General features: G+C 34.7%; 1 non-coding gene across 1 annotated transcript; it reads right to left on the reverse strand.

The window, feature by feature from the left end:
* Positions 1–832: 832 nt before the first annotated feature.
* Positions 833–905, reverse strand: Trnav-aac (transfer RNA valine (anticodon AAC)). The gene has a single exon. It is a non-coding gene; the product is annotated as a tRNA-Val (tRNA).
* Positions 906–15,212: the final 14,307 nt, after the last annotated feature.

Here is a 15,212-nt window from a genome sequence, read left to right on the forward strand (position 1 = left end):
GGAAATATATACTTTATTGAGAAATATATAATTGCATACTGGTTCAAATCATAAGCACTCAGTGCATAGAACTATAATTCGAATGGTTTGCACTACACATTAATACTTTACCATAAGTTCATAAAACTATATAATGAAAATCACTCATCTTTTATACTTAAGTTCTTAAAAATGTGCTTGTTTTAAAACTTTTTTTAAATCAATCCATTCACTGTTTCACTTATTTTATCTGATAATGATGATCCTTTAAAGCGAGGCAAAAAAAGTTGACAGAAAATAGGAACACCAAGAAACGAGGAAATTTCGAGAAATTTCGGGCGAAGTTTCGCAGAATTATACAATTATAATATACTATTTATACAAATATATTTTTCTCGCGTTCTATCTTATATTTTCAATGTCGAAATATTTCTTTCCATAATGAACAAATTTAATTATAGTCGAAAAGTTTCTTTTCCTTATTTTTGTTTAAAAAGGCGCATTCCTCAAAGTTTATCTCAAGTTCTTTGTATCTGTTCGCATTGACCGCTCGACAGTTTTCACTGAATGAATCGGAAGAAGACGAAATGCGCTGAAATGGATCGCAGTTTTGGAAGTTCCTTCTTCTTCATCTGAGGGAGAGCGAATTGATGCTCGGATGTTTCCTGAATGCCCTCAAAAATAATGGATGGAATTTATGTTCACTGTGAGAAAAGCTGTACAAATTGACTATTGCTATTTAGTTACACATATTGTTAGAATAAGAATTCTTTTATATGGATGGGTTAGTTACTGATACAACCAAATTACAAATCTGAATAAAATAGTTCATACATTTCTTGAAAAATGTTCGTGTACCTGCCAGGGCTTGAACCTGGGACCTTCCGCGTGTTAGGCGGATGTGATAACCACTACACCACAGGTACGTATCATTATGTACTATATATCTTGTTATTAATGAATATATATTTAATGTATAAATTATTTCATTTCTATTTGCCTCTCACCCCTCACCCCAAAAAACCGAAACAAAAGCATAGCCATACTGTACATATATTGTCTTACCCTTTCCCCCTCTACAAATAAATCATTCAAGCATTTGACACATGAGGGAGGAATGTCCAACTGAGAATTTTTAAACTGACTATTGACACATAAGTCTTTAAAAAAATGAAAATCATACATTAGCTACTCGCTCTATTTTGTTCTATTTGTGATTTGGAACAGAATTTTTCCAGTTCTTAAATCCTATCTGTATCCATCAATTATGTCTAAAGAGCAGACACGTTTTAGAAAGGTATGCATAAAAATGGTATGTATTTTTTTTAAAGTTTATTTTGCTAAGAGCAATAGCTTTCGTAAATGCGACGATTTCTTTATGAAAATATAACAGATTTTTGGGTACATTAAAATTCGCCAATATTAAAAATATTATCTGAAATATTTTCAATGCCGAAAAAATGTGAAATTATTATTAATAAATTTCTTTCTCTTTTAAAAATCATTAAATTAGCTTTATTTCGATTAATAAAATTCAGATTTAAAAAAAAATGAAATTGCAAACATTTATTGTCTCTTTTTTCTAGCAATAGATGGCACTATGTGTCTCGCTTGCTCCATCTACTTTCAATAATGGTACTTATTCTCAGATGATACATACTTTTAAAATATTCTAAAATTGCTCATTATAATGCAAAAGAAATATTCTACTGCATTTTTATGACAATTTTAAAAGTCTGCATAAAAAGAATTTCGAACAGTACCATAAAAATATTGTTCAATTTCTGTTACTAGAATGTGTGCCCTAAACTCAAACAGGATCACTAAAATTTCCAAAATTAAAATAGAAAGCCTTTGAAAACTTTAAATTACAATTTTAAAAAGGGATTTCAGCTCTTTTACTAGATTTGTGATTAATATTAGAAATCGAAAAGAATTTTTAAATCCGACTTGATTAACAATTACTATCGAGTCTCTTATTTAAGCATTAGGCACCTACTTTAAATAATTTTTTTTTAATGTATTTACAATTTATGAAATATCAACTTGCACTTTTTCATTTTTTTTCTAAAACATTGCATCCTATATATGAAAAAGGCATTTTTGCAATTGTGGCAGCTTTATTTAGTCATTTTTGTTATATTAACCCTGAACTGAGGCAGACAGACTTATAGGAATTTTTATTCTTATTGCAGCCGTGAGTATATTGCCAATAGATCTATCGCTAGGATGGGACTTATTTTTGTAGAAGGGGTAAGTGCATAGGTCCCACGTAGGGGGGGGGGTATTTTATGTACATTACAGAACCCATGTTATTTATTATCAGAGGGGGTTGGTCATTCAGATATATACATGGAGAAGAGTGAGGTGGGGATTTTCTTTTCAGTGTCACTGTCGCTTCCGTTCAATGGTGGAAGTAAATTCTTCGAGGTGAATTTCTAATAAAAGACTTAAACGTTTATATATCCATCACCAATCTCAAATGTGGCTCGTTCATCACTTAAATTTTTAAACTAATTAACATATTGTAAACAACCGATTTTATTTGAAGGCTCAAGCTTGTATTTGTTTGATCAAAAGTTATTCACTTAGTGGTCCATTTATTCTTTAATAAGATAAACTCTGAAAAAAAAACCTTTAAATGTTACAGAAAATCTTCTCAAAGTGCTTTACTTCAAACTTTTATTATTTGTAAATAAATGGTAATGTCAAACCCATTCATCTTCGAACAACCTCAGAGCATAGGGGACTTAATCAATTGCTTATTTGAAACAAATTTCCTATCAAAGAGCAAATTCAATAGCATTCCGAAAATAAACCACGATACAAAGATATATAAAAAAAAAACTATAAAAAGTCCACTTGGATACCTCGAAGATATTTTCCAAATATTATCTTTTCTATATTATCAGCGACCAAGATTAAAGAAATTTCCAAGAAAGGCTTTAACCACATCCATTACTCATCCATTATTGAAAGATCCGCTTGGAAAATAAGTTCAAAGTGGTTTCTTGGAAATTTTTGGTTGCAGGACCAGAACACGCGCAGACTCCTGGACAATTTTTCCCCTCAGAGCAAAGAAGCTGTTGATGCTAAAAATTACATCCATCATTATCTTAACCACGTGCAACGTTGTCTTATGAATGCTATAGGTGGGTTAAAGACACCGAGACGTTTTATTTCCTGCAAGGGCATTTGCTGCTTTCGAGAACTGCATGAGTATTTCTCAGAAAGGAGTGTTTGTAGAAGAGAGTAGGGAGCTTATACTTGGATATTCTGAAGTCTATAGAAAATATTTTTAATGATTGTTGGCGAGTGAACATATTGAAATAATATTTAAGGTTTTAAGCAAGAAACAAGTCAGCTGAACGTATTAGTAATTATCAGTTTCGTATGGATCCTTGACCATTTTATAGAGAGTTAAAGTTAGTTATGTAAAGAAAGAGATCTAAAAACAACAAAAATGTTAAGAAAAGTAAAGACGTTCGCTCTTACAATAACACTTTCAAGCTTTTTTAAAACATTCTTTACAAATAGTTGATATTTACTTTACCCATTGATACTTCCTGAGATCACAGAAGCATTCAATCAAAAAATAATGAAGTCTTTACACGCATGGAAAAAAAGAAGCTGAATTTGTTATCTATCTGTCATAAGGGATAACTGTTTTAGGGAGCAAATCAGTAAATAGTTATTTATTTCATTTAAACAAGGATCTACTCCAAATAAAGGTGAAACTAGTGCAACCTTGAAGCGAAACGAGAAATGTGCAAATAAATATTTATATATTTACTTCTAAACAATTAATTCTAAATTAAACACAGATGTGCCTTTTTACACTAAGCTGGTGCCTCTACACGTTTGCATTCATAAAATTTCATTGCCTCTCAGGATTTTCCATATATAAAAGCATAAATTTTCAAGATTTGTCAAGAAAATCATTTCAATAGTCATACGATTATAAGTAAATTTTACCTTTCATCATTTGAACTTAATTTAACTGTACAAAGATATTGCTACATAAACTATAACTGTTACCAATAAATGAAAATTCTATCTTCTATAATGGTAAAATAAATTTTAAAAAGCTGATTTCATTGTAACCATAAGAGCTGCCTGACTCTCCTCTTCCCTCGCTCTCAAATTGGAATTCAGCTTCGCTTACATAATTTAGCTTTTTAAAAACTGTTCTTTGAAGTCAGTTGTGAAGCTATCATTATAAACAAGCCGCGCCTGCTTGGAACCTGAAGAAACGAGTCCTGCATAAAAGCTTCAAAAGCCCTATTTGCTCAAAATAATATTCAGTTATACTGAAGTAAAATGTATGTACGTATATTTGTTTCGTTGTGTGTGTGTGTGCCTATGTTTTGGTGCTTTATAGGCTAGACAGTTTGACATAGATATATCACACTTGGCATATATATATATACAGGGTGTTTCATAATTTATGGGAGTAACTTTAAGGGGTGATAGTACACATCAAGACGAGTAATAGTAAATAGGAAACCAAGTGTCCCAAACGTCTTCCGAATGTTATATGCGCCATCAAAGTTTAGGGCCCTAAATTTCAAATGATGATAAAAAACGGAAAAATGGATCTATTCATTTGCGGTTTTCGCTAAAATCATTCTTTAAATTAGTATTTTCTTTAAAAAAATTTTTAAAGACAAAGTTTAAAAAATGCTGATAGACTTTGGAGTACCGAACAACTACTTTTTACCAGTATTTTTTTTATTTTGTTAAATGTTTACTAAAGCTTAGACTTTAACATAAATTTTGAACGCAAAATTGAAACCATCGATTGCGGTTAAGTGGCGCAAATTTAACCGCTTTCAGGGGGTTAAATTTTAAACGCTTGTATCTAATGAGCAAAATAATAAATGATGAAGCAAACTTTAATAGGTGATAGTAAAACACCAAAACAATCAACTTTCATTAGAAAATGCATGATTTGAATTCAAACGCAAACGTGTTAGAACATCTTCAAATTTTATCCATGCAAGCGTTATAGCTGCAAGTTTCTGGAAGAAGAACATGAAATTGTGATATGGGGAAGAAGAAGAACGCATATGCAAATTGTTATTAAGATAAAAGCCACTGACCCGAGTGTGAAAGTGTAAATAACGGTAGAAACGTAACGAAAGATGTTGCCCTTCACTAATCAAGAAAAGGCTTATATGCACTTCATCTACGGAACTGCAAATGGGAATAGTGCAGAGCCCCTACGATTGTACGGAGAAAAGTCTCTCAACAGGCGGTTGCCCAATGATAAAACATTTGTGCGCTTGCACAGACAGTTGTGTGAGACAGGATCCTTTTTTGATGCACGTTCAAATGCAGGCTGTGCGAAGTCTAACAGAACGGTTGCTGTGGAAGAAAAAATTCTGGATATGGTGGCTGATCATCCAAATACAAGCACGCGAGCAGTGGCTAATCAAATTGAAGTATCACCCTCCACGACATGGCGAGTACTAAAGGATGAAAGTATGCATCCTTTTCATGTCCAACGAGTTCAGGAACTGACTCAAAAGGATTTTCCTCGTCTAATGGATTTTGCTCGCTGGTACCTGCAGAAGAACACCCTAAATCCCGATTTTGGTGCAACTGTGCTTTTTACAGATGAATGTACATTTACACGTGAGGGTACATTTAAGACCCACAATTCCCACCAATGGGCAGATGTAAATCCACATGCATCTTCTACACATGCATATCAGCGACGATTTTCCATAAATGTTTGGGCAGGAATAAATTGTGACCATCTACTTGGACCTTATCTTCTGCCAGAACGCCTGGATGGAAAAAAATATCTTACCTTTCTGCAACAGTTGCTGCCAGAAATGGTGACAGATGTTCCCCCTCGTATCCGGCGAGTAATGTGGTTCCAGCAGGATGGAGCACCGCCTCATTATGCGCCAGAAGTGCGAAATTATCTAAACGCAACCTTTCCAAATCAATGGATTGTGCGAGGTGGTCCTGTCCCTTGGCCAGTGCGATCTCCCGATCTTTCATGCCTGGATTCTTTTTGTGGGGACACCTGAAGAGTCTTATGTATGAGACTCCTATCGAATCTGTAGAAGAACTCGTCGCCAGACTTTCGGCCGCTGCAGGGGAGGTGCGCGATACTCCTGGCGTGTTTCAGAGGGTTCGTGAATCCCTTCTTCGCCGTTGTACCGCATGCATTGCCTCTAATGGTCAGTGTTTCGAACAGCTATTGTAATCATTTATAATTAAACTTTTTTTTATAAAGTAAATGTTCTTTGTTTTCTTTTTTGTCTCTTAAAACTAAATCTCTTTCAGCGCCCTCTATCACCTTCGGGTTAAAATTACGACTATGATTTCTTTGATGAATGCTGTTTGTTTTGGTGTTTTACTATCACCTATTAAGGTCTGCTTCTTCATTTATTATTTTGCTCATTAGATACAAGCATTTAAAATTTAACCCCCTGAACGCGGTTAAATTTGCGCCACTTAATCCTATTTACCATAACTCGTCTTGATGTGTACTATCACCCCTTAAAGTTACTTCCATCATTTATGAAACACCCTGTATATATATATATATATATATATATATATATATATATATATATATATATATATATATATATATATATTGGAAGATAAAAATGTGCCCCTCGAAGACATTTTCTAAAAATGTTAATTATGACTATAATTTTATAAAAAAATTAAGTGAAGTTTTTAATTTTTTTGCAACCATTTCGTTCAAAAACATTGCAGCACAAAAATTATTTTTGCATGATTTTAAAATATGATTTTTCTATGTTATCTACTATTTTGCCGAATAATTTTTTCAACAATTTAAAAAAAAATATTTTAAGATATTTTTAACAATATATATTATACAAAATGAGAAAAAATAACCTGCACGAGCAGTAACGTGAGCATTAAAAAAAGAAAAGAAAAGGCTTTATTTAACGTTTTGTCATTACGCTGACAAAAGTTCAAATTAAAAGATTATATAAACTTTAACTAAAAACTCCCTCAGGAGCTCGCCTTCTTTAGGTGAGTATGGGCGTCCGAACCCTGGTGGGTGGTGCACTGGCGGTGGCTAGTCTGCTAGGGATCAAACGAAGGGTTTACTCCTTGGGCTTGGCGTTAAGGGTGGTCACTATCCCCGGGGGTAATTCCCAACGTATAGGTACCGATTAGCACTAGGGTAAGTATCGAGGTTGGAAATGTCCATAGCCAGTGGCTGCCTTCCCTTGTTGGGCTCCGTGGTGTTAGGTGCCGTTGGACCCAAATCTCCTTTTATGTCGTATGGCTCCTCGCAACAAGGGTCCCTTCAGTGGGCAACATATTCCTCAAACTTTTAATGTTGATAATCATTTTGGCCGTTTTTATATTGTAAAGCGCATTTCTGAAAAAAACGAAACCTTTCAAACAGTATCTCCGTTTCTAGTACAAAAAGCCATCAATGCCACAATTGGCGAACCAAATACCATCCATAAGATGCGTTCAGGCGACTGACTGATAGAGATCAACTCTCGTAAGCAAGATCAGCAATTACAAAAAATAAAAGCTTTGGCAAAATAACACCGGTTTGTGTTACCCCTCACCTGTCATTAAACACTTCAAAAGGTGTCATAACCTGTTGTGATATATTAAATCTCCCGGTAGATTTAATTACTAAGGAGTTAAAATTCCAAGGTGTTACCCATGTCCGCCGAATCACGATTAGGCGAGATGGAGAAACAATCGAAACTAAGCACCACATTTTCACATTTATGTCACCCAAATTACGTGAGTATATATATATATATATGTAGTAGTATATACTGAGTACATATATTAAGCATCCAGTTAGACCTTATATACCGAATCCCTTGAGATGCTTTAAGTGTCAACGCTTTGGGCACTCGAAAGCAAATTGCCGAGGCACTATAACTTGTGCCCAATATGCTAAGAGAGGACATGAGAACCAGGAGTGTTCCGCACAGGAAAAGTGCGTGAATTGTAAGAATGATCATACGTCCTTCTCCCGCTCGTGCCCTCGATGGCAGCTAGAAAAAGAAATAACTGCAGTAAAAATTAAAGTAGAATTATCATACCCAGAAATCCGTAAGAAAGTTCTTTCTCAAACAACCTCACATGGCATTAGCTACACCTCAGAATTTTTGTGAAAACTGTGCATGTCAAAATTGCACTAAAAGTAAGAAACCTTTATTATCCCATAAACCTTCATCTGATTCCGACAGTGATAAATCTATTGTTAATGATCATGACACTATGAAATCGGAAGCAATTAAACTAAAACCATCAAAATAGATAAATCATTGAAACTTAAACTTGCAAAGCGTGGAGTCTCGAAAACAAATCTCTCTGCAAAATTTAAGAAATCAGTTACTAAAAATTCAGTAGCTTTGGGACTCGCATGTCAAGGTATAGCCCATAAAGATCTATTTTTGGTGACATACCAAATTGTCCCGACTTCAAACTCCATCCTTCGAGGGATGAATCTGAATTTGAAATGAGTTGCGACGTTTTTGTAAATCCAGTCATTGCACCTAATAATTCTTCAGCGACCCATATCTCTTAATGCCTTCCTTTCTTAGAATTATCGCGTCATTCGGTCCAAACTTCATGACATCAAGACTATAATTAACACCATTCATCCGGTTTGTTTTGGTCTTCAGGAAACTTTCATTACACCTAATATTCCATTAAAATTACGTTTTCACAATTGTTTTCGGGAAGATGCAGGCATTGTAGGGCATAGTTCTGGTGGTGTCTGCATTTTTTCCCCAAATATATACCCGAGCACACCTCTTACTCTACATACTTGTTTACAGGCAGTAGCAGTTCAAGTTCACATTCGAACACTGATTACAGTCTGCTGTGTCTATTTGCTACCTCATGATGTCATTAGCTAACAGGCATTTAACAATTTGATCGACCAGCTTCCGTCACCTTTACTGATAATTGGGGATTTCAATGCTCGTAGTTCTATGTGGGGTTCAAATAGTACAAATTCTCGTGGGCAACAGATCGAATAGTTTATAACTAATAACTGTCTCTATCTGCTCAATAATGAAGAAATAAACATATTTCCACGAACCCACACGTACTTTCCACAGTATTGACTTGGCCATATGTTCTGAATTGCTGCCATTGTTTAACTTTGCTGTCAGTAAAAATCTCTACAACAGTGGTCACTCTCCTTTAATAGTCTCACAGACTGTTAGAAGTGGTGCGACTTTATATCCACCACGTTTCCTATTCCAGCGGGCAGATTGGGCTACTTTGACACAGCTGGAAGAAATTACTGAGACTTTATTTAATACTTACGATATTACGAAAGCAGCGCAAAATGTTATTGATTGCATTATATTTGCCGCTAATAACACCATCCCAAAATGTTCCCCATGTTTACGAAAATTCCGTCGCCCGTGGTGGATTGAGGCTTGCCGTGACAGTCACAAAGAACAAAAGAAAAGATCGAACATTTTTCAGAGGTACCCATAAACAGAAAATCTTATTGCTTTTAAATTTGCCAGAGCCAATGCACGGCGGATTCGCCGACAATGTCAAAAGGAATGATGGATTCGCTTCATCTCGTCAATTACATCCTCTATTTCTAGCAAATTGTTTGGAAGAAGGTGAAGGCTGCAAACGGAATAATCTATAAAGATTTTTTCTTTCCATATATTGAAAATAGGAAATGGAATGGTTTACTCACCCTTATACGTTGCCAATTCTCACGAGGAAACATTCGCACAAGTTTCCGGTGCTGATTCATACCAGCCTGCATTCGTGAAGACTAAGAATCGAGCGGAACAGAAGAGTTTACGTTTTTCCACACGAAGATCTCTTCCCTAGAATTCCGATTTCAGCATGCATGAATTGCTATTGGCCTTATCTAAAGTACATCGTACCAGCCTCGGACCGAATGAAGTTACGTATAATGTGCTTCGCCATTTGTCTACGTCCTCTCTCTCTAATCTGCTGCGTTTATTTAACCATATATGGATTGAACAGAAGTTCCCTTCGCAATGCCACGAATCTATTGTGATACCAATCCTCAAACGCGGGAAAGATTCGCCTAACCCTCTGCATTATACACTTATTGCGCTCACAAGTTGTCTGTGCAAGACGCTTGAGCGCATGGTTAATATCAGTCTTATATTTGAACGGTAGAGGAAAGAATGCATTCCACAGTTGCAAAGTGGTTTTCGAAAAGGATGCTCAACATATGATAATATTGTCCTACTCGAGACCCAAATACGCAGCGCATTTGTTCGCCGAAATCATCTGGTCTCCATTTTCTCTGACATAGAAAAGACTTACGACCGTACCTGTCGCTTTGGCATTCTTAAAACTCTTTTAAACTTTGGTTTTAAAGGAAATTTACCTATTTTCTTAAAAAACTTTTTATCTTTGAGAAAATTTCTTGTTTGAATTTTCAATTCTTTTTCATATCCTTTTATTCAAGCTAAGGGGGTTCCACAAGGAAGTTCCTTAGTGTAACGCTCTATATTATTCATTTTACCACCATCTGTCGAGGACACCCTCTATGTGGATGATCTTCAGATCTCCTGTCAAGGATGCAATATTCACCTAATCGAAGGCCAGCTGCAAGTTGCAGTTAATAAGATAATAGATTGTTGTGAGGAAAACGGGTATACGATTTCCGCCGAAAAAAGTAAAGGCATTCACTTTTATCGGAAGCGAGAGATTCAGTTGGACCCTTTAATTAATATTAAGGATACCTCAATTCCTGTGGTTGATGAAGTAATGTTTTTGGGAGTAGTGTTTGATTGCAAGCTCACTTTCCTTCCGCACATTTTATATCTGCGGAAGAAATGTGACAGGTCAATGAACATTCTAAAAGTACTTCCTAAAACCTCTTCGGGAGCAGACCGTACATCATTGCTTCGAATTTATACAGCAATTATTTTATCCCGTATTGTATGGATGCATGGTGTATGGTTCTGCACGATCCTCCGTTTTGCGTAGACTAGATACTATACACCACACCGCAATGAGAAGTTTCTCAGGAGCTTTCCGAACCACACCAGTATTTACAATGTATGTCACCAACAGCCGCTAAATTTGAAGCGCCAAAAAATACATGCCCAGTATTACCTCCGATCGTTGTCCGTAACGAAACATCCCATGGTTTCTATGATGGTTCCCGTTCGGCATCGGAGATTTTACACAACCCAACCCTCAAGCATTCTTCCTTTTTGCGAACAAGTAAAATTGCTTCTCGCTGATTCTGAACTTCATGATGTGGGTTTTCAGTCATTTGATTTATTTTCATTTCCACCTTGGGATATTCCTGAATTTCTCTTCTTAAACCCTTTCTGTATGTTCGAAAAGTCTACAACCGCCCCTGTGGTTTTTAAAAAAAACTTTTTAGTTCTCATCGCTGTCAATTTTCATCGTACATGCCTATTTTTACAGATGATCATGTTGGGTGTGGTTTTGTTTTGGAACACAAACATTCGGCTACAATCTACTTACATGCCTCTCTGTTTGGTCTACCGAATAACTGGAACTTTTCTATATCCTACAGAAAATTTCTCAAAGCTCTGAACGCAAATTTGGTGTTTACACTGGCAGCATGAGTTCCTTAGAAACTCTTTCCCATTTTCAAAGTCGTCTTCATCCCAATGCCTTGGAAATCTTGGATCTTTTGATGACTCTAAAGAATAGAGACTATGAATTATTATTCTGTTGGGTCCCAAGTCATGTCGGAATAATTGGAAATGAGCTGGCGGATAACGCTGCTAAAACCGCAACTTTGTTTATGCCGCATGAAATACCCTTCTCCTACGCGAAGAACTTTAATTCAAGACATATTCATTCGTTATGGCAACAATCATGGAATCAGCAGGTAAAAAATAAATTGCGTAGCATAAAAGCGACAATCACATCCTGGCCCTCTCACCCAATGCGTGAGCTCGATGTCAAATTGACTAGACTGCATTGGTCATTCTCATATGACTCACAAATATCTTCTATTCGGTGATCGAGCTCCTCTGTGTTCGAGATGCCAAGTGATTTTAACGATTCGTCATATTTTTATTGAATGCCCTGATTTTAACTCTCATCGTTTTCGTTATTTTAACTCCTCATCACTGGACATGCCAACGCTGTTGGGAGAAAATCCTCACAAAAATCTTTTTAAATTTATAAGGACAATTGGTTTTTATAATTTCATTTAAACCCCATAATTTTAAATTTGTTCAATATTCCCCCGTTTCGCTTTAATTTTAACGCAGACTTTTAATTCATCTTTGGTTTTTACTGAAGCTTTTTTAGGTTATATTAGAAATTATTTTTTATTAACCATACGTCTGGCGTAGTATAGCCTATTCCGGTTCTTGTGCCAATAAAACAACTAACCAACCAACTGAACTACAAACTTTAAAAAATGTGAATTTTTTAATATATATAAAGAATATTCACTCTAATTGGGACCCATTTTTTTTATTTCTAACCATTACTAACAGGTATTTATATCTGAAAAGCAAAACGATTTAAATGAAGTAAATAATTAAGATTTATGTACTTTGAGTCAATAAATTTTCTAATGAATTACAGAATTTTAAATTTTATACAGGTTCTCGGTACTGTGAGTTTATTTAATAGAATATTCTTGAGATTCTAATGAAAGGAAGTTTCCCTCTTTTGAGACAAAAACTGATTTGAGTTATGAAACTATAAATACATCTATTTTATAAAAACGCTTGACTTTAAACCTCCCCATTGACCGCCTCCAGGAAAGTACACTCATCAACACCCGGTGTTTCTCCGGGGCATATTATCCTAAAAAATGAACTTGCTGATTTTCTAAAATAATGATTTCGATCAGATTTAGTCATAGAAAAATGAAATACTTTTTGATATAAAATTTGAATTTTCAAACAAATTTTACTGATATATTCCTAGGATCGAAAGATATAGTCATGTAGGTATAGTTGACAATGAAAAGGCTGATTGTGCTGCGGGAGCAGCTCTACATATTGCCACATATGACAAGTACATACTCTCTGTTTGGCAAGAATCCAGGTATAGGGAAATGCAAAATACATTGCATTTTATTAAACCGACTATTGACTTGTGGCCTGCTGTCTCGGTTAGAGGGACAGAGGTCAAATTAACCAGACTACGCATTGGTCACACCCGCCATACGCACAAACATCTTTGGTCAGCGTGCACCAATGTGACCAGACTTCAATGTTAATCTTGCACATTTTAATTCAGTGTCCTAAATTTCATTCGCATCGTATGCGGTTTTTTAATTCATTAACATTGGAAATGCGTGAATGGGTGGGGGAACACCCTCATAAGAATATCTTTGAATTTTTAAGAGCTATAAATTTTATCCATTTTATATGAATACTATAAGGATTTTAAACCATTTCTTGGAATTTTTTTTCCATAATTGGAGTCATAATTTTAAGATCTTAGTCTTTTAAAATTATTGTGCTTTCCTTTCTGAAGTGTAAAACGTTGTTTGTATTTTAATTTTGAGGAAATGTTTTCTTTAATCGATCATATGGCAATATACATATACCACTTCTTTTGGCGCAGCATAGTCAGCGTTGGGTCTTGCGCCATAAAAATCCAAGATCCAATCCAATCCTAGGATCGAAAGATGGTATAAAATTTAGAATTCATAATTTTCTCAGAAATACATTTATTGACTGAAAAAAAATCAGTTATCCACATCTTTTAAGTCCTTTTGGATTTCAAGTTGAAAAATAAATTTAGGATAAATCAAAAAAATGTTTATAGAATAATTCTTTGTGACATTGCATAAGTTATGTGTACTACAGAATGTGTGTGTGTGAAAGAGAGAGAGAGAGAGAGAGGGAGACAGAGATTTCAGTGATGAATGATTCGTTTTTCTGTATTCACATTTAAAAAAAACATATTAGATTATAGTCAAAAATTTTTTTCTTTAACTGAAGTTTAATTATTTGTTTCAAATTGAAGTTCAAGTTTTTAAGACAAATGACAGAAAATTAGGTAAATGACTAGTGCAATTTACTTTATAAGATTTTTATAATAATATGAGTTGTATAATTATCAAAATTTGAAGATCGAAAATTTCTCTGAGGAAACCAGTAAAATCAATCTTCATAAAATATTTAATTAAAAATTTTAGCGATTTTTAACCCCGGTGAATCGGTAAACCGTCAAAAGCGGCGAGTCGCAATAAATCAGAACTGCACAATGAAAGGCAAAAACAATTTCTTATTCAAACAATTTCTTATGATTAAGTTGTTTGGTAAACATATTTTTTTTGAGCTATTACAAAAATAAAAAAAAATACTAAGTATAAGAAGAGAACAAATTTTCGGAAATAACATCGACCCCGCAGTGCTTCACCGTTTCCCAAGGGGTGGATATTCTCCGCCTCCCCGATGTTCGGAAGGGGGTGTAACGACCCAAAAGATGCCACCTGATCATTTGGGTGTTAACTGATCTGCGGAAGAGGGCATCAACGTCGTTACCCCACCAGACATTATCGTTCGAAATGATCATGATCTTTTATATGGGTGGATCACGCTTGTTTACTCACACTTGAACGGTAGGGCCCCTTTTTCTCTTTCTTTCTATCAAACAGGTGTTACTTGCATTCCTTTTCTCGTGGCGAGTTGGAAAGTTTTATATTTCATGCAGATCTCACCAGAGAAATCCAAAACCCTTAAATTTTTCTTTAATAATTTGATGAATAGATTCAGGAACACGTTTTTTTATTATACGAATTAATAGATCAATATTTAATTTCATAGAAATAGTTCAGTATAATTTAAATTGCTTAGTTTTAATTAAGTTAAAATCATTTTCGACTTTTCAATCTTTGATTCCCATAATTTGATAATTCATTATTATTAGTATTATAGAATCTTCAAATATTTATTTTCAGATTCGCTTTAAGTAGCGCATTCATATCGATATAAAAAATAAGTAAAATTAATTATTTATAATTATGTAAAAATAAGTAAAATTAATTATTTATAATTATGTAAAAATAAGTAAAATTAAAATTTTACAATTATGCTACAAACTGAAAAATTTAATAAAAACCACCGATTTGATATCATTTATTATTTCTTCGGTTGTAGGGTGTCCACTTTGGGAGTGGAAAGTTCGAATCTCGATTCCACCAAAAATTGACGTATAGAGAGGTCTGATGCACGTTCAATCTTCCGCTGGTGCGAGGTGGAAGTTAAAAGAGGGGGCGTAATGCGGCG

This window comes from Argiope bruennichi, chromosome 8, assembly GCF_947563725.1.
Source record: "Argiope bruennichi chromosome 8, qqArgBrue1.1, whole genome shotgun sequence".
In the NCBI taxonomy this organism is placed as follows: domain Eukaryota; kingdom Metazoa; phylum Arthropoda; class Arachnida; order Araneae; family Araneidae; genus Argiope; species Argiope bruennichi.